The sequence below is a fragment of the Equus asinus genome, chromosome 1, assembly GCF_041296235.1.
Source record: "Equus asinus isolate D_3611 breed Donkey chromosome 1, EquAss-T2T_v2, whole genome shotgun sequence".
Taxonomy (NCBI): domain Eukaryota; kingdom Metazoa; phylum Chordata; class Mammalia; order Perissodactyla; family Equidae; genus Equus; species Equus asinus.
In genome coordinates this window covers 86,556,832-86,576,677 of record NC_091790.1, presented here as the reverse complement: position 1 = coordinate 86,576,677, position 19,846 = coordinate 86,556,832, and the positions used below count along the sequence as shown (strand labels likewise).

General features: G+C 42.5%; 1 long non-coding RNA gene across 1 annotated transcript in view; it reads right to left on the bottom strand.

Annotated features, from left to right (window-relative positions):
• Nucleotides 1-16,564: 16,564 nt before the first annotated feature.
• The window catches only part of LOC139041474 (uncharacterized), a 28,771-nt gene continuing 25,489 nt past the window's right edge, over nt 16,565-19,846 (bottom strand). The window contains exon 3 of the long non-coding RNA XR_011496701.1: nt 16,565-17,791. This is a non-coding gene — a long non-coding RNA (uncharacterized lncRNA). The remainder of the gene's footprint in view (nt 17,792-19,846) is intronic.

Genomic DNA, 19,846 nt, shown 5'->3' with positions numbered 1-19,846 from the left:
ACCAGATTTTTAATTTTACTTAATTAAAATTAATTTTAACTTAAAAAGGCACTTGTTGTAACTCCACATTGGATGACACATTGGCTGGAGAGAGGTCGCACAAGTACAGGGACCTGAAACCCTCCCCCCATGTACAACAGGTGCTGTGTGTCCAAACCCTCCTGGAGTTTATGTTGCAGTTGGTAACAACAATGATAGGTGATTGAAAATTATAAATTAGGTGATGCGAACCAATCCATGATTGGGAGTGGTAATCTGAGAAGGCTTCTTGGAGGAAATTACAAGAGAATCCTTAAAAAGTAGTATAAAACAACTCAGTAAAGGAGAAGAGGATGAATATTTTTCTAGGCAGAGGAGAAAGCGTTTGAGTGAGAATTTACAAATTTGGAGAGCTCCCATGGGCTTGCCAGTTATGATGACCCATTGTTCCCACGACCATCATGAGATGGCCAGGCCCAATTTCAGTTCTCCGTGCCCAGAGGTATAAGTTTGATTTAATTTGTTACTCTCTTGTCGTGCGATAATGGCCTTGAATATGTAGCAAAATTCCCTGATTTTTCAGAGGTGCAAAATGGGGTTGAAACCCCACGATGTCTACTTAACTTTAGTATTTCAAGGAAAATATCCATTTTCATTGAAGCAAGGGTGGCAAGTGTTAATAATTTACACATTGGAAGAAACATTGTTTTAATTGGCTAAAATATACATTGTTAAATCTAGGTGATGGATGTTCCTGATATTGTTCTACTTTTCTGTGTTTGAAAAGTTTTACTTAAAAAAGTAAACTACACATGCATTCTCCATTCCATTCACTTCCAGGGTATTCTCTCAACAGAAATGGTGCCTTGACTGACAGTTCTAGTCAACCTCAAGGAAGCCCCAGCCCAGGGTGGGGAGGGAATTTCTTGATGCTCTGACCCATAAAAGATAACCATGCAAACAGGGCCTTGGGTGATGATGAAAGTTGGCCAACCCATGTCAAGGAGTGTTGCAACACAGTGAGGGGTCAGCAGCAGCCCTGGGGGAATTACAGGAGGTTCCTCACACCAGGAATTGTCTGCCCATATCTCCCCTTCTAGACCATCGTTCTCATTTGATTGGCAGGATTCATGGTGCTCATCACATGTCTGATCTGCTGTCTCCTGGTAAGCAAGGAAGTGTTGTTTGTCTTCTTACTGTTGGGTTGTAAGAACTCTTTATATTTATAAATACATGTGCTTTGCTAGGAATATGTTTTGTTTTCTCCCATTGACCACTTGGTATGCAGAGCTCCTTTAGAGCTTAAATTAATAGTGAAATTATCTACCTGACTCTTAGTGACTCACTCCCACATCCCAGATATTTCCATCAACCCAAATGGTCTTGTGCAAAAATAAATAACTCAGAAAACATATCCACCCCCCACCAATTCCTGATTTCCTGTTTTTATTCAAATGCTCATACAATAGATACTCTTTCCTCAAGATTGGAAGTGATGCCAGATCACCACATCCTCACCTTCATTTCTCTTCTCCTCTTCATTCTCCTCTCCTATCATCCCAGGATTCCATGGGCTATGATCTCAATAATTCCCTTGGAATGATCCAAACTTTGTTACTGCTCATATCTGTCTTGTAAAACTTCAAACCCAGAAGATCCTGGTTATCTGCCATGCCCTACCTGCTGCTGGTCTTATGTTAACTGCTAAGAAAAGCACATAACATATGTTGGTACCACTGTATATCCAATATCATCTACCTCAACTGGGAAGCATCCATAAAGCCTGGACATTTTACTTTCTTTTTATGTGTCAGTAATTTAGAGCCTGTTTTTAATATTCTCCACTTTCCTTATTCCTTCCAACATATTCAAAGTCACTTAACTTTCCTCACATTTCACAGAGAAATTGCTGTCTATAACTCCTTTTCTGTAGTGGTGCACCATTGCGAAAAGATCATCTATCTTATGTGTCTCTGTCCCACCACCTCCTCAGATCCCCCACACTCCATCTGCCCTCAGTATTCTATGAGTGATTCCCTTGGTAAGGCCGCACTGACTCCTTTCTTACTAGACCCAAGAGAAACTTTTCATTATTCATCCTACGTGATCCTTAAATGGAAATCTTTTAAGCATGGTTCCAGCAACTTAGAGATGTGAATCTTGTTACAACTGTCAACGTTATAATATAATGTATATACGAAAAAATTCAAGTTACGAATGGAGATTATGCTACAGCTGAAGGGTACAAACTGGATTTGTGGAACCAATAAAACCCCCCAGAATGTAAACTCTCTCATTATTAATTTTTATATAGATTGCATCACGAATAATATCATGGTTATAATGGGTTAAAATATACTATTAAAATTAGGTTCAGCTGTTTGTTTTTATTTTCTTAAATGTGCCACTAGAAAGTTTTGATTTCATGTTATAGAGTGTTAATGCTACTATTGCACAGCACCGGTCAAGGCAGGAGTGAAAATAAAGCACAGAGAAAGTGGTTAGGGGGGCCCGCTGGGTGGTGCAGTGGTTAAGTTCACATGTTCCGCTTCTTGGCAGCCTGGGGTTCACCGGTTTGGAACCCGGGTGTGGACATGGCAATGATCTGCAAAAGCCATGCTGCGGTAGTCATCCCACCTATAAAGTAGAGGAAGATGGGCATGGATGTTAGCTCAGGGCCACTCTTCCTCAGTGAAAAGAGGAGGATTGGCAGTAGTTAGCTCAGGGCTAATCTTCCTAAAAAAAAAAGTGGTTAGGGAACATTTTTCCCAAGAAAAGGAGTGTACTCTGCCCCACACTGCAAGAGGCAGTAAACACTCTCATTCACACACACAGACACACAAAATGAAACAAATGTCATCCTAGGGTCCCACCACTACTTCTCAAGTGGCATGAAGTTGCACTCCTACATAGTCCTAAATAGACTAATCTCAAGAAAGTAATCAGAAATCAAGATAATTTACCAATCAGGAAGATCTAAAACCAGAGACTAAGGGTCAAAATTTTTTGTGTGAATTTTCCATCAATGGCTTCTGTTATTAATTCAATATGCTAGGGAGACTCTTTGAAGGAGAGTTCTTTTAAAACTCACTTTTTCTTTACTATGTAAATGTATACAAGATATGTAAAGAATAATTGAATTACACTAGCCAATCAATGAAAAGGAGATGATAGAATACAAACATCACTACTATAAATCACTACTGGATTAGCGAATTGGTCAGGGAACAGATGACATTGGATTAATTTGGACCTCATTGGGATGATTCTGACTTCATGAACCATCATATTGCAGGTATTATGCTAGGACCTATGAAACAGCCATCCCCACCCCACACACAGTTTAACTATCAAGGCCCACCAGCAAGACCGGTCCTTGCTGACAACTCCCCTGACTCCACCCCTCTGACAACACCTGGAGAGTTTTACACAAATCCCACCCTGTCACTGCATGCTTCTACCTGCCACAGGCCAGGAAACGTTTCTACAAGGCTCATGTTCTGTGCATGCCCAGATCTGGGGATGACACTTCTCCTTAGTGTGAAGAAAAGGATCAGAGTGCAGACCCTGTGAGCTGCAGCAATTAGGACAAGGACTGGGGTTTGTGACAGAGAGAAGAGAACTTTTAGAGGGAATCTTCACTAGGGTCCAAGAAGCCCCAGTGATTCCTGGATAGAATCAAAGAAGACACTTAAGGATAGAACACATAGGTTTGGGTGTGATTCTTCTTGGGAATGCCTGTAGGATGACATATGTGACAGTGGTAAAGCATTCAACAGTGTTGTTCATTCTTTTATTCATTGTATGTCATGGAGTGCTTTCTACATACATCCGGGCACTAGCCTCACCCTCTGGAGCTTATGAACAGGGTCAGAAGATTTTTTTAATTTTATTTATAATGCATAGATACAGTGCTTATGATATGCTAGGTGTTCCAAGCATTTTACAGACATTAACGCCTTTAATACTCTCCATGACTTTACAAAGTGGCTACACTTATCATTATTGCAAGATGACATTATTGACAGATGAAGAAACTGAGGCACCAACGACATAGTAATTTGCCCAATACACATATCTAGTAAGTGACTGTGCTAGAATTTGAGCATGAGATGTTTGCTCCATTTTCTATGCTCCTAATAATGATATTTGCTCTCTAAAGACTTCACACATTGAAAAAATTTGATCAACTTACCCATTTTCTTGGTGTATTCAATAGCCTATCTTATCTGTTTGAAAAATATAATACCTGCATAGAAACTATTGCACATACACACCCAAAAACATTTACTATGTACCAGGGGACTTTTGGAGAATAAGCAAAAAAAAAGATTGGCAACAGATGTTAGCTCAGGTGCCAATCTTAAAAAAACAAAAAACTTAGACATGATCCCATCACCTTGGCTGTATTAAGTTGTTCAGAATCCAGTAACTAACCACATCATGGTTACATGAGGATATGCACACCAGGAGGCAGGGAGTATTGGGAGCCATTGTGAAGAACCCATAGGCCAACATGAGGCACTTGGGTCCATAAAACAGGAGACCCTGGAAGGTTTAATGCCAGTGGATGACATTAGATGAATATCTGAATTTCATTTACTTTCAACCCTTTAAAGATGCAGGCCTGAATATGAGGCCTGGTGGGGCAGTGAATTTCCCAAGATCACACAGCTGAAACCCAGGCCAGCATTGAGAGATAGTCCATGGTATATCCCACGCTTTCTTGTAATTATTTCATCTGTAAGTTTGTGCATCAGACACATGTGACGCTAGCCCACAGGTGTTGTAGATGTCATCTCATATACACCTGACCATATGCCTAGGTAGTAGTTTTGAGCATCATCACCATTGTGCAGGTTGGGAGAGTGGGGAAGCCCTGAGAGGCACAATGGTTTTTCCAGGACACAGGACTGGTAGAAAAAAAGAGGTCTGAATTCAGTTCTGCCTCCTCAAAGCTGGAGCCCTGGCTTCATCCCCAAGGATCTGTGGGCAGGGTTGTGATGGATATTTGTGTACAGTTATGGAGATGACATGAGCAAGGAGGATGAGCAGTCAGAGCCCAGAAGGCTCAATGCCTCAGCACAATGCCTTGCGAGCACAACACAATGTCTGCCTGTTTAGCACTCAGCAGAGTGCTGTCCATTTGAGCATTCAGCACAGTGGTTGGTGAGCACTCAGCATAACGCCTGCATGATGAGCACTCAGCACTGTGCCTTCCTGTGACAAATAGAAATGGCAAGCAATAGGATATATTGGAGAATATGAGGAAGCCACTTGGTGTAAACCTAATTTGGCCTGACTTTGTTTTTTCCAAAAGGGACTGAGCACAGCCATTGAGCACGCATTGTATATCTGCTTTAAAACATTTACTATGGCAAGAACAAATGGCCTTAATTAAGATAAAGGTGCAACTTCCCCCCACATTGGCATTTCCTTAGGGATAAGCATCTTTCCTTAGTCTAGGAACTGATTGCTGTGCTCACCCTTGACCACCCAGCTCACCTGTGACCACCCAGCTCGAGACAGCAGACCTGCCACCCTGCTGTGTTCACTGAGACAGCAGACCTACCTGCTGTTTCCATCAATCATCATGCCGACACAGCAGTCTCACGACTGTTGTAAAAGGACATTTCAATCCTGTGTGAAACATCCTTTTTGGGGGTATATAACCACTCTGTGCACCCCATGGTCCTCACATTTTAGCTCAGAATAAGCTCACCCAAATTTTCACTTATAGATTGGTTATGGATTATTTTCATTGACACCTGTGAGAACTCAACACTGTGCATGGTGCTCACTCAGCCGAGTGCCTTCCTGGTGAGCACTCAGCACAAGGCCTGCATGGTGAGCTCTCAGCACATTGCCTGGTGAACATTCACAAAGCTCACGCCAAGTGAGTGATAAGCACAGTGTCTGCCTGGTGAGCATTCAGCACAGTGACAGCCAGGTGAGTACTCAGCATAGTACCTACACTGTGAGCATTGTGCAAAGAGGCTGGTGAGCAGTCAGCACAGTTCCTATCTGGTGAGGACTCAGGATATTGCCTGTCAGATGAGCACTCAGCAAAGTACCTGGTCAGCATTCAGCAGACTACCTGCCTGTGGAGCACTCAGCAAAGTGCTAGGGGAGCACTCAACACGGTGCTTCATGAACACACAGAACTTCCCATATTTGCATTCTTAGCCCTGGCACCTCCATTCCCAGGTCTCTTTCTCTGAGGCCACCAACAGAGTTCTTCCTCAGGCACCTCTGCTACACATTTCCTATGAAGGGAAGAGGAAAAACCTGAAGACACTTTTTCCCTCTCTGACTCAGTAATCCACACTTCTCCACTCCTATCTCATCCCTCCTAGCCCCCAGCATCCAGAGAAAAAAATGAAGCCTTTTGTCTGGGGCTCTCCAAACAGTGAGATGACCCACATATCTGTGCTGATCCACATGACTCTCAACCAGTAAGCCATTCCATGGGAGAAAATTAAATAGGAGGAGACTAAAATTCCAGTTCTAGTTTCTTGCTTATACCATCACAGTAAGTGGTTAAAGGCTTAACTCCTTCATTTTGGGTTTGTATTTTAATCAGTCACTCTGACACCTGGCAGTTCAGCTGTCTCTCTCTCAGCCCAGCTGATCTCCTGACACTATCTTTATATAATTGTGTTACAAGATTCAGGAGGATAAAAGACAAGTTTAAATATTCTGTTGGAGGGGCTGGCCCCTTGACCGAGTGGTTAAGTTCACGTGCTCTGCTGCAGGTGGCCCAGTGTTTCGTTGGTTTGTAATCCTGGGTGCAGACATGGCACTGGTCATCAAACCATGCTGAGGCAGCATCCCACATGCCACAACCAGAAGGCCTCACAACAAATAATATACGACTATGTACCGAGGGGCTTTGGGGAGAAAAAGGAAAAAAATAAAATCTTAAAAAAAATTCTGGTGGAGAAGTGGAAGATAAACTTTCAAAAAGACAAAGTAAATTTGGAGAAAGGAAAATAAAAATTCTAAAACTGACAAGTAAAATAATATTAAGAACTCAACTGATGTGTTTGAAAGTATACATCTTAGAAACAGCTAAGGAAAAATTAATAAGCAGGATAAATGGTTGGAAAGAAATCCAAAATAAAGTCCAAAGAGGCAAAATTTTGAAGAAGAGAGAGAGAGACCATGAGAATGAAATAGAAATAATTCTAAAATGCATTCAGCTATTACCACAGGTTAAAGGGACACATGGGCAGCAACAATGTTGAACTGAAAATGACTAAGCATTTTTAAACTGATGAGTGACTACTCCATAGAGACAATAAGCTCAGTGGATCACAAGCACAACACAAAAAACAAATTCCACATCTACAGTGAGTATAATAAAATCACAAAAAAGAGAGGAATGAAAAGACAAAGAGAAAACCTGAAAGCAGTCAGGAGGGGGCAAAAACAGGAAGGAGAGGAGGAAATAAGGAAAGAGAGAAAGAACAAATTCAACAGATATCTCTTTTTTCAACAGCAAAAATGGAAGCTGGATCACAGTGGGAAAAAAATAGCTTTAATGTGCTGAAACAATAGAATGACAAACTCAAGAACTGTAAAGAAAACAAAAATATCTTTTGGAAAATAACAGAAAACGAAAACATTTCTAGAAAAACAAAAACTGAAATTTATCATTAATGTGTTGTCACAGAGCAGAATTTGCTACCCCAAAATGTGCATTTTTGGCTTGATTATTTTTTTTTAAGATTTTTAAAATTTTTTCCTTTTTCTCCCCAAAGCCCCCAGTACATAGTTGTATATTCTTCATTGTGGGTCCTTCTAGTTGTGGCATGTGGGATGCTGCCTCAGCGTGGCTTGATGACCAGTGCCATGTCCGCGCCCAGGATTCGAACCAATGAAACACTGAGCCGCCTGCAGTGGAGCGTGCAAACTTAACCACTTGGCCACGGGGCCAGCCCCTTGGCTTGATTATTTTTAGGAACAAAAGACCAAGAAGATCCGTTGACTTTCCTCCTAACTTCCTAAAGGATTTTAAGATAGAAGGCCTGTTCCAGGAAGGAGCTCTCACCATAGATAACTATAGTGTAATATGTAGTAGGTGTGGCAGACAGGGAGGAGCCTAGCAAGGCCCATTTGATCAAAACTCTCCTCATGTCCCACACTCTCTGCCAAACATGACAAACATTTGTTGACCAAACACTTACTTTTCCTTCTCTTAGTGAATTGCCTCCCTCCTCTTTGAAGTCTCAAGCCACTACCCTCAAAACCCTCTTTTGTCTTCAGCTGAAGTATTTAAGGTATTTCAGGTGGTGGCTCCAGCCATTTTGGGGAATTACTCAGTTTTCCTGTGTTTCTCCCATGTATACATGTTCTTAACTTTCTTTGATTTTCTCCTGTTATTCTTTCTCATGTCAATTTAATCCTTAGACCAGCCAGAAGAACCAAGAGGAAAGAGGAAAATTTCTTGCTCCCCTAAAATATCAAACTGAAGGATAATAGTGAAGGATATTTTTTGAGAGAAAGGGAGGAAATCTCATGATGGAGAAGTAGGAACAACGTAAGAACAGCAAAATTAATAAATATGTGGGTAGCTCAAAATAAATAATCTATAAAACAAAGATAAAATGTGATAGGCTTCAAATATATATTTTCATATATTACATTTATAGTTTTATAGTTATATGATAATTTAAGCACACAACAATAATAATCTAGAAGTCAGAAAGAGGTAAATGGGATTCTTGCACTCTGTGGGAAGAAGGTATACATACTAATTAATGTTAGACCTTGATAAAGTAGGGTAGCCACTAAGATAATAGGAAAAATATTTACTCCTCTGAGAAGAGAGAGCACACAGGAACGAGAAGGGAGTATTACTAGAGATGTGGTGGAGGAGAAGGAGCAGGAGGAGGGAGAGATGGGGGAGGGAATTCAGGAGAGAAGGGGTGTCTGGAAATCCAGAGGAAAGTGTTTCAAGAAGGAGGAGTGTTCAATTGTATAATCGGTGTCAAATGCAGCTGAAAGGTTGAGTGAGATGAGAGCAAAAACTTAACCTTGAATTTAGCAAAATGGAAATCATCGGTGACCTGGAAAAAGCCATTTCAGTGAAGTGGTGTGGAGAAAACTCCTGAATTGGTTCAGGAGAGAACCTGAGGAGAGGCAGTTTGAATTTGAGCAGAGAAACAGAATGGGAAATGGAGAGGAATCTTGGGTCAAAGGAGGTCTGCCTGTTTAACACACATTAGGGCATGTTTGTACATGGATGTTGGCAAGGAATCAACCCAGATACAGGACTACAGCACTCTGAGATTCAGCCTGAAAGGACTTCCCAGCCCAATTTTACTCAAAGTTACCACTTTAGGTCAAGATGGTGGTGTAGGCAGACTCTGAACTCACCTCCTCCCGTGGACACAACAAATCTACAACTACCCTTGGAAAAATTAACCCTAAGAGAGAACTGAAAACTGGGTTAAAAGAACCCCCACAAAATGGGACAGGGCCGACTGAGGTGGAAGAGGCAGAAACTCCTTTCTGGAGAGAAAAAGACCACCTTCTAGCAGAGATGCTTCACGGCCAGCTGGGAGTAACCTTAAGCCTAGCCTCCCCAGGCACCTGCAGCAAGAGCAACACAAACAGAAGGGCACATATAGCGCACACAGGTGATACTCCTGGAACATTTGGAACTGGTGATGAGAGGGAAGCAAACTGCTGGACCTCATAAGGCATCTCTTATATAAGCCCACCTCTCCAAGATCAGGAGATGTAGCTGGCATACATGATACATAGATATAAGCACAGAGAAAGAGGCAAAATGAGGAGATAAAGGAATACATTCCAAGTAAGGAAACAGGATAAAACCCCAGAAAAAGTACTAAATGAAACAGAAGTAAACTACCTATGTGACAAACAGTTTGAACAAAGAGTCATAAGGATGCTTGTTGATCTTGGGAGAAGAACTCAGTGAAAACATCAACAAAGAATTGGAAAATATAAAAAAGAACCAATCGGGGGCTGGCCCCGTGGCCGAGTGGTTAAGTTCGCATGCTCCACTGCAGGCGGCCCAGTGTTTCGTTGGTTCAAATCCTGGGTGCGGACATGGCACTGCTCATCAAACCACGCTGAGGCAGCGTCCCCCATGCCACAACTAGAAGGATCCACATTGAAGGATATGCAACTATGTATCAGGGGGCTTTGGGGAGAAAAAGGAAAAAAAAATCTTTAAAAAAAATAATTTAATTTAAAAAAGAATCAATCTGAAATGAAGAATACAATACTAGAAATGAAACCTTCACTTGAGGGACTCAATAGCAGACTAGATACAGAAGAATGCATCAGCAAGATGGATGAAAGACCAGAGGAAATCACACAAGCTGAACAGATAAAAGAAAAAAATTTAAAAAGAGTGAGGGCAGTCTAAGGGACCTTTGGGACAACATCTAGCATACTAATATCTGTGTTATAGGTGTCCCAGGAGGAGAAGAGAGAGACAAAGGTGCAGAGAATCTATTTGAAGAAATCATAGCTGAAAACTTTCCTAACCTAAGGAAGGAAACAGACATCCAAGTACAGGAAGCACAGAGAGCACCAAATAAGAGAAACCCAAGGAGGCCCACACCAAGACACATTATAATTGAAAGGTCAAGAATTAAAGATGAGCGAGAATCCTAAAAGCCACAAGAGAAGAGCAACAAGTTACATACAGAGGAAACCCCATAATGCAATCTGCTGACTTCTCAGCAGAAACTTTACAGGCTAGAAGGGAGTGGCGCGATATATTTAAAGTGCTGAAAGGAAAATCCTACAGCCATAATACTCTACCCAGCAAGTTTATCACTCAGAATGGAAGGAAAGATAGTTTCCCAGACAAGCAAAAACTAAAGGAGTTTATCAGCAAGAAACTAGCTTTACAAGAAATGCTAAAGGGACTTGATTGAATGGAAAAGATAAGACCACAAATAGGAATAAGAAAATTACTTTTTAAAAACCAATAAAATCACTGGTAAAGGCAAATATACAATAAATGTAGCAGCTAATATGAAGGTCAAAAGACAAAAGTATTAAAATTATCTATTTCCATGATAAGAGGGTAATGGATACACATGCAGAAAAAAAGAGGTTAGATATGATATCAAAAACAGAAAATGTGGGATGAAGGGAGTAAAAGAGTAGAGCTTTTAGGGCCAGCCCAGTGGTGCAGTGGTTAAGTTCACATGTTCTGCTTCAGTGGCCCGGGATTTGCCAATTCAGATCCCAAGTGTGGACCAATGCACCGCTTGTCAAGCCATGTTGTGGCGGCGTCCCACATATAAAGTAGAGGAAGATGGGTATGGATGTTAGCTCAGGGCCAGACTTCCTCAGAAAAAGAGAGGAGGATTGATGGCAGATGTTAGCTCAGGGCTAATCTTTCTCACACACACACACACAAAAGAGTAGAGCTTTCAGTAAGAGGTCAAACTAAAGAGACCAGCAACTCAATATTGACCATGATACATGTAGACTATAATATATGAACCTCGTGCTAATGACAGACCAGACACCTATAATACACGAATAATTAATAGAACGGAACCCAAACATAATACTAAAGAAAGCCATCAAACTATAAGGGAAGACAGCAAGAGAAGAAAGGAACTGAGAAGAATTACTAAAACACCCAGAAAAAAAAGCAACGAAATGGCAATAAGTACATTCTTATCAATAGCTACTTTAAATGTCAATGGACTAAATGCTCCAATCGAAAGGCATAGGGTGGCTCATTGGATAGAAAAGTCAGTGGATACAGAGGAAATTATTAATAAATGCTATTTTGTATCAAGAAAGAAAAAGTACCAGCTCTAAGAGATAACACGAACACCTTCCCCGTTAGCTCTTTCAAGAACGAACTTAAGGTAAAAGCAGAGCCCATGCCCACAAGTTCCTTTAGCTCATTATCAGAGCACTGCACACTATTTGTTGACCTTCACTGGAAGAATGGCTGCAGTGGACTTGCCGGGATGAGTTCTCTTACATATGAAGGGGGATCAGAATAAATAGTCTTAGTTGCAAAACGATATATTCTCCTGGTAAGAAAATAGATTCTTCATCATAGTAAATGTGGTGGCCACAAGATCATACCAGCTACAGGGAGCAGAACTGACCAATGGCCCCAGCCGCTGCTCTGAAATCCATCACTTCTTTGTGCTGAGGCCACGCCTCCCACAAGCTCTTCCCAGCCCATTACTGAGCTCAGCAGGGATAGCTTGGCTGCCCTCTTCCTGAAAGATGTGAGCTGCAGGGTTCCTCTATTGGTTGACTTTGGTTCAAGGTTGTCCCCCCTTTCCTCAAGTCAGACCTCTATTACAGTGTGAGAGCCCTGCCAGCTTCTCTAACTTCTACCACAATTTCTCTCTGAAATATTTCCCTGCCAAAATCCTTGTCATCTCTTGGAGGATCCAGATTTTCTTTAAGCAAAACAAGAAAATACTCAGTTTTCAAAAAATTTTTGCATCTATAATAACATCTATTCCTTATAAATATCCAATACATTACACAAAATGGAAATTGTAACCCCCACAGTTTGGATGAGGAAACGAGTTAAGTGATTTAGCCACGGTCCATTACCTTATTTTTGTTCAGTAGCTTCTCCATTTCCTAGTCTTCCATGATCAGTGTTCAGAAAAGAACTTTGAGTCTGCTTTCCCTTTTGATTAGTATTTCCCTACTATGGATAACAATAACACCTATAGTTTACTAAGCAGGCACTGTGTAAGCACTTTGCATATATTCAATTTTTCATTTAATCCTCACAACAACTCAGGGAGGTAGATACATCCCCCTTTATATATATGTGAGGAAATAGCTCCCAGGAATCAAGTGACCTGCTCAGGTCACTCACCTACTAAGCAGAAGGCCTAGGACCAGCCCCTGACTCTAAATCTAGTGCCATTAGCACTTATCATAACACGTCATATCTGTCAGCATTTTACTAAGCACACCTACATTCATTAGGAAGTGGGATGGGCACCCACCAGCAACTCCCCCTGCAGAGGTCTGGAGATGACAAGAGCCAGGGAAAGGAGGAGGTGGTGATAGGAGGTGACAAGGTACAGGCAAAGGTGAAGATGAGTAACCTTCTCCCAACTGCTCCATCTCAGGTTGCAGAAGAGTTGCTCATGGCCACCTGTACTCCAAGGGGTCTTATTTCAAAGAAAGTATGGGGGGAAGTAAGCTTTTATTTAAGAGGTTGCAGCAATTATTTTCGCAAATAATTCTCATAAAAATGTTAGGAGATGGGACCCAGCTCCCTCCCACCTGCCAGCCATGGAATGGGGAAGAAAGTATTAGACACTCAAGCTTCTCCATGGTCCAATCTTTAGCCTCCTCTCCAGCTTCATCTCCCCTCATACTCTGTTTTACTTGATGCTTCAATACAGCAGCATCCTTACCGTGCTGTCACATATCACTGTACATTCAGTCATGAAGTTCACTGTCTAGTTCACCCTTACTTCCCTTCCCTTGGCGAACTCTTACTCATTTCTCCACATCTCAGCTCAGCCACCATATACTTCAGGAAGTCTTGCTCAACAACCGAATTGAGAACTCCCAGAGGACACCTCCTCTGTGTTCCCCTATCCTACCCTCAGTGCTTACCTTGCCTCAACATTTCCCTTATTACGTGAGATTATCTCACACTAGAGATACAAACAAAATTATCTCCTTAAAACCTCACTCATACCACATCACTCTGGCCCATAAAGTGCTTCAAGAGGCATCCTATGGAAGGTAAGAGAAGATACAGGTCCCATGCTCTGACCTTTAAGGCCCTAAATGGCCTGGTCCCTGACCTTCTCTCCAAACTCCTCCTTTGTCCTTGCTTACTGTGATGCCACTGTCTGTTTTCAGATCCATCACCCTGCCAAACCGTCTCATGCCTTAAGACTTATTTCCTGAGCTCTTAGCACAGTTGTTCCTTTTTATTCTCCAGGGCTTTGCTTGAAAGTTGCCTTCTTACAGGCACCTTCCATCTCCACCTCTAGAACTGTCATCCTTTCCCACTGTTCCCTATTTCTTTTCTTCACTGCAACCACAGAATTTTATAATTAAGATATTTATTGACTTATTCATTTATTGTTTTCTTGTTATTTAAATCTCTAATTTAGTGGAAAACACACCGTCAACTCTTCATGCTACTGGAAAGCACAATCCAGACTTTTTAATCTGTATCCTTCCAGGGTGTTTGGTGCACTGTTACATCCTCAAACGTGCCAAGTAAATGAATGAGCAAGCAAAGTTCAGGAATGACATAAAAAGAGAGGGAATTACAAAATAGCAGAGATTTAAATAAATTAAATATTAGTGTTAGTTTCCATAATAACTTGCATTGAGGGAACTCTGAGTGCTTTAAAAACACTAATTTACACTCTGTTCACAGGAAGAACTCATTATCTCTAACTTACGAGCAAAGAAAGTCAGCCAAATGAAGCGACTTTTCCAAAAGGAATATAATGCATTAAATAGGGAGCTTGGTCTAAACTCTGAATAGCTTTATTTTATACCCTGTCTTGTTCCCAAAGGATTTTCGATGGCTTTGAAAGACACAGACAGTTACACAATTTAGAGTGTTCACAAAAACAAAACAAGCCAGTTGCTCAGGAGAAGCACGATTATTCCTGGTACAAGGTCTGAAAGAAACTTCTTTCTTGGGTCCACACAAAGGGCAGAAAACCACATCCTCAATCACATCCTCCAGGCAAGGAAGCAGTGGGGCTCACGGGGTTGTTTGCGGCACTCCTCAGTGTGGGCCAATGGCGCGGGGCCAAGGCTCAGATCCACAGAGCAATTCTCCAAGGAATCAGATCAAGACAGCCCAGGTGTGCAATTCTCTGATGGCCTGTCTTAATCCAAAAAGAACATCTGGAGATTCTGGAGGAATCATTTAACAGCACACTCTTCATACGCTGGGCTCTGTGAATTTTACTTTTCACCCAAAAACTTCTAATAAGTACTACCTAACAGTGAAATTGAATGTGACAAGCATCTGGAACACGGTCAATGTTGTGTAACAATGAAGATTTCCATCTGATTTATCAGTCAGATGACCTGGGGAAGGGTATATTAGCTAAGGTGTAGGTTAAGCTGTTCTAACAAAGAGACCCCAAAATACAGTGACCTAGATAAAACCACACTAACATTTTGGGAAAAAACACTGGGAACTTCTGGTCCTGTTGCCTGTGTTAACTAGGCCAAGAGGCCCATGGTGGGTAAGGAGGTCCTGTGGACCCACTGAGTGGGGCCTCAGAGAAGGGGCTTAGGGGGTCACTTACTGGGCTTCTGCGTGTCCTGTCTATAGTGCAGGAATTAGAGCTGTCCACTGTGATGTTTCCTCCTTTTAATACTATGGCTGGGGCTGTTCTTCTATGAGGCATGACCAAAGTGTAGACCCCTCAGCCAGGAGTTCTCCACTGTGAGGGTTCCAGCAGCCCGACCAGATGGAGGGGACGGAGGGAAAGGTGGCTTTGAAAATGCAAGTTCCACCTACCCGGGTCCCAGTATTTCCATTTTAGCCACTGAGCTTTTATCAGCCAGGGAGCTTTTGCTGGGTTTCAAGCTGCCTCAGGAGCCCTCAGGAGCCGGCCTCAGGCGCCATTAATTAAACCCGCTTTAGCCCGGCAGCATGGCTGCAGGGTCAGAGTGTGGAGGATGCCGGGAGGAAGGGGAGGGTCGTGAAGAAGGAAGGGGAGGGCTGTGAAGGAGCACAGAGCGTGGTGGGCGTGGGGAGGGGTGTGGGAAGGGGTGTGAGGGGAGGGGCTTGAAGGAGCGCAGAGCGTGATATGCGTGGTGACGGGCATGATGGAGGAAAGGGTGGATACATCGGTGCTTTCCTAAGAGCTGTAAGCAGCAGTGACTGTGACTCCTTTCAGCCCTCAGGCCATGGAGCAGTGGGCCTTTTGCTGCAATTTGCGCTTGCCCTGAATCTTTGGGGTGGGGCCTTCAGCCTGGGTGAGGCGTGAAGGGGGCGTTCCTGACGCCACAGGCGTCCAAGTCTTATGGCAGGCACCACTGTCACGCTCAGACTTCTCAGAATTGGTCTCAGGCTCACCTGCTGTCTCTATGGGGCGGCTGTGGACTCTTCAGGTGGGTGGGACTCACTTTGGGGGGCTAAGAGCTGGGGTGGGGTGAGCACAGCTCAGCAGGCAGGGGATGAGGGGCAGGGTGGGGGATGGGGTGGAGGGTTCTGTGGCCATTTGGGGTCTCCTGGAGTGACCATATACAATTGAGAGGCTGCTGTTACCTGTTATCAGATGCATAGGACTAAACTAAATGATAGCGGATGCTTGGAGGTCCCAGAGAAAATTCACAATGGAAGCCTCACTGCAGGTGGGGCAGGCTAGGGCCATCCTTCTGTATAGAAGTATCAGGGAACCTTGGGTTGTGTTTCTGGACCATCTGTCCTTCTACCTTGTAGTGAACACAGGGAATGTGTACAGATAAGAGACAGAGGCTGTACCTGCCGATCCGGGTTCTCTAAGTCTGTTCCATTCTGCAGAATGGTCAGCATGGCTTCATTCAAATAACATACTTATTACTTATATGTATTGAGTGTTTGATGCAAAAGAAGTGCTTTGCAAATTAGCTCATTGGGTTGGTCAACATTTGTAAGAGGTTGCTAAACCATTTCACAAAGGAGAAAGGTAAGGTTCCTATAGGGGAAATGTTTACACATAATCACAGTTATATGTCACAGGCAATTGATATTGCCTGCTGTGTGATGAGTCTGTGATTCACTTTAAATTGGTGAGGAGAATCTAGTTATGTATTCTTAAGTTGACAACCAATAAACTGTATTAAGCGTGCCAGTCTGTAAATGAGATTTACCATATTATTGCACATCATGTGATATTCCTTAATAATGAAGCTAGTATGTATTAAGGCTGTGTACAGACTGTATATACGTTTGCGGTTACGCAAGAATAACACATGCCAGATCAGCACAGGGAAGCGTTTGGCTAGAACCCCAAAGAGGACTTCAGCTTTATATACCTACAGCCTCATTTCCCCCACTCTATCATGTCAACTTTCTGCCCCTGGACTCTGGTAGAGATGTCCCTGTCTGAACCAGAATGTCCACAATGTTTTAGGAATCAGCGACCTTCATGGATGTGGTTCTGGGCTTCACCCAGGAAGAATAGGCCTTGGTGGGCGCATCCTGGCAAAAGCTACACAGAGATGTGATGCTGGAGAACATCATTCATCTTCTCTCTGTTGTTGAGTCTGTCAATAAGGATTTATTTACTCAACAAGTATCCAGAGAAGTTTCCACATATCATGCTCCCCTCAGCTCTCATTTTTATTCTTTCATAACACAACTACGAGAAGGTAACTCTGTTTATTGATTTAATGACATGTAGTTTGCCCCTTCACTAGAATATAGTCTTCTTGACCACAATTTTATGTCTTTGTTGCTGCTCTATTGCCAGCACCCAGAACAGTGCTGAAAACTCAATGGATTTTTTTTAATAACTAAAAAATAAGATTAAACAGTTCCTAAGTAATTATTCTGTTCTAAGCAGTAAGCCCAAAGTTTGAGGCCACAGTAGAAAAAACCACCAGGCAACATAAATTTAGGTTATTCTGGATTAACTAGAAACATTTAATTCCTCATTTGTTGAAAACACTGGGAATCTTTACTCTGTGAGCTTGCTCATGCACATCCACGAGTTCCTCAATGCTTTTGGCTTGGTGTCATGGTGTTCCTCCTGCTCTGCTCAAGGACTTACAAGGTTTTCTTCAATGCTCACTTAGTCGTTCATTGAGATCCTGTCCTTTACTTGAGGAATATGTATGGTTCCTAAAAGACAGTTCAAAATTCAAGTGGCTTTTCCCCATGAACAGGGTGGCAGGTCTGCAAATAAGACAGAATTTCCCATTGGAGCAAGGAGAGGAGTTGTGGAGGGAAGAAAGGGGATTCCCACAAGGCCTGAGGCTGGGTAAGCTCCAGGCATGTGTGTTCACTATGAGGAAAAGCCTAGTCAGTGAGGGATCAGGACCTTGGTAATGCCAACTGCAGATTTCCTTAAGTCCATGGTCTTTTCAGGAAAGTATGGGAATCCAGTGGGGAAAAATTCTCAATGTTGTCATTATTCCTAGCATTTATCAATGTCTTTTATTCATAGTTTATGTCCTCTTTGGATTGAAAGTTTCATATTGTGAACTTTGCCCTCATCCCTTCCCCTTGATGATTTCTTCTCTCATAACCTTACCAAAATCCGTCTTAGTTTTCTCTTCAATCTTGAGAACATTTTGTAATTGACAGTGCCCTAAAACATGTTTCTAGACACTAGTGCATTGCTCCATTTCACATTCTTGCCCTGTGTAAGGGTCAATATTTGCCTTGCATGCTGTACAACACTTTGGTTCCCTAATGCCTCTTGAGAAATTTATTTTTTAATTGACTTTAGGCAGGAGAAGTAACCTTTAAAACCAAGAAATGGTACCTATACCAGATATCTGCAGGAAGGATCCATCTAACTGCACAGTGATGGTAAGTTTCTTGGGTTGAACCCTGGTCCCCTACGTTAGAGGCCTGGGAATGGGATGATTACTAGTAAAGCACAATAACGGGACTATAATTTGAGTTGGGAGTAAGTGCCATCCCAGCAGAAAGTTTTGCATAATTTTAATTTAGGAAAGATATTGACCTGAGCTCAGAGCTACAACCTGAGTTCTTATAAAAGGAAAATTGTATAAACACGGCTCAAATACCTAGTCTATGAAACACAATGATGTTACAAAATTAACCAACTGTACAGTTGAGGTGTTATAAAGAGGAAATCTCTGGGCTGGTCCAGTGGCACAACAGTTGAGTTCACACGTTCCACTTCAGTGGCCCAGGCTTCACGAGTTTGGATCCCCAGTGCAGACATGGGACCACTTGGCAGGCCATTCTATGGCAGACGTCCCACATATAAAGTAGAGGAAGATGGACACAGATGTTAGCTCAAGGCCAGCCTTCCTTAGCAAAAAGAGGATTGGCAGCAGATGTTAGCTCAGGGCTAATCTTCCTCAAAAAAAACAAAACAAAACAAAAGAAGAAGAAATCTCAATGCATGCAAGAGAGTAACACACCGTGCATATGTAACTTACATAGGGAAGGTTTTTAACCAGGAACTATGACTGACTGATTAGCCTAGAATTCATACATAGAGAAAAGAACAAATGAACGTCTGTGGGCAGTCTTTTAAGTGCCTCTTATCTCCTCCAATAAGCAGAAATCTCACGTTGGGGAAGAACCCATTGAACAGAACTAGTGTGAGATGTTTTCACTCACAGGTTCACAGTGACTTAACATATGTGAAGTCACGTGGGCCCAGGAGGCCCACCTCTGTAAGCTGTTGGACCAACTGAGGCAGCAAAGCCATGAGGAAACACTGAAGTTTCACCTGGAAAATACCCAAGATATTCTCCAGAACATGAAATACTGGTAGGCAGACCAGATTCAAAAAGACAGAAGGGGATGGCCTGAAATCCATAATTAACGTCAGATGAAGCCTGCTTAGGAGCCCAGGGGTGTGCCCAGGAAGTTCAAGATGAAAATCTTGCCTCTAACTTTGGAGAATGTTGTGGACTTTGCTGCTCTGTTCTCAGCCAACTCAGGAGGTTCCAGGGAGAATTTTGATCTGAATAACTTATGGAGGGAGGTTTCAAGGTCATGTAATTTAAACAAGTGCAGTCAAAGAGATGGCTGTAAGTGAGGAAAGCAGGGCTCCTGGAGTGGTGAGAGTCACTAGGCCAGATGGGAGAGATGGGGGGCTGGGGAGGGTGTGGGTACACCAACGATGCACTCCTCGGGTCCCCAAGATGCCAGATGTCTGGGAAGCAGCTGCCACCATGGCCTTTACTGCTG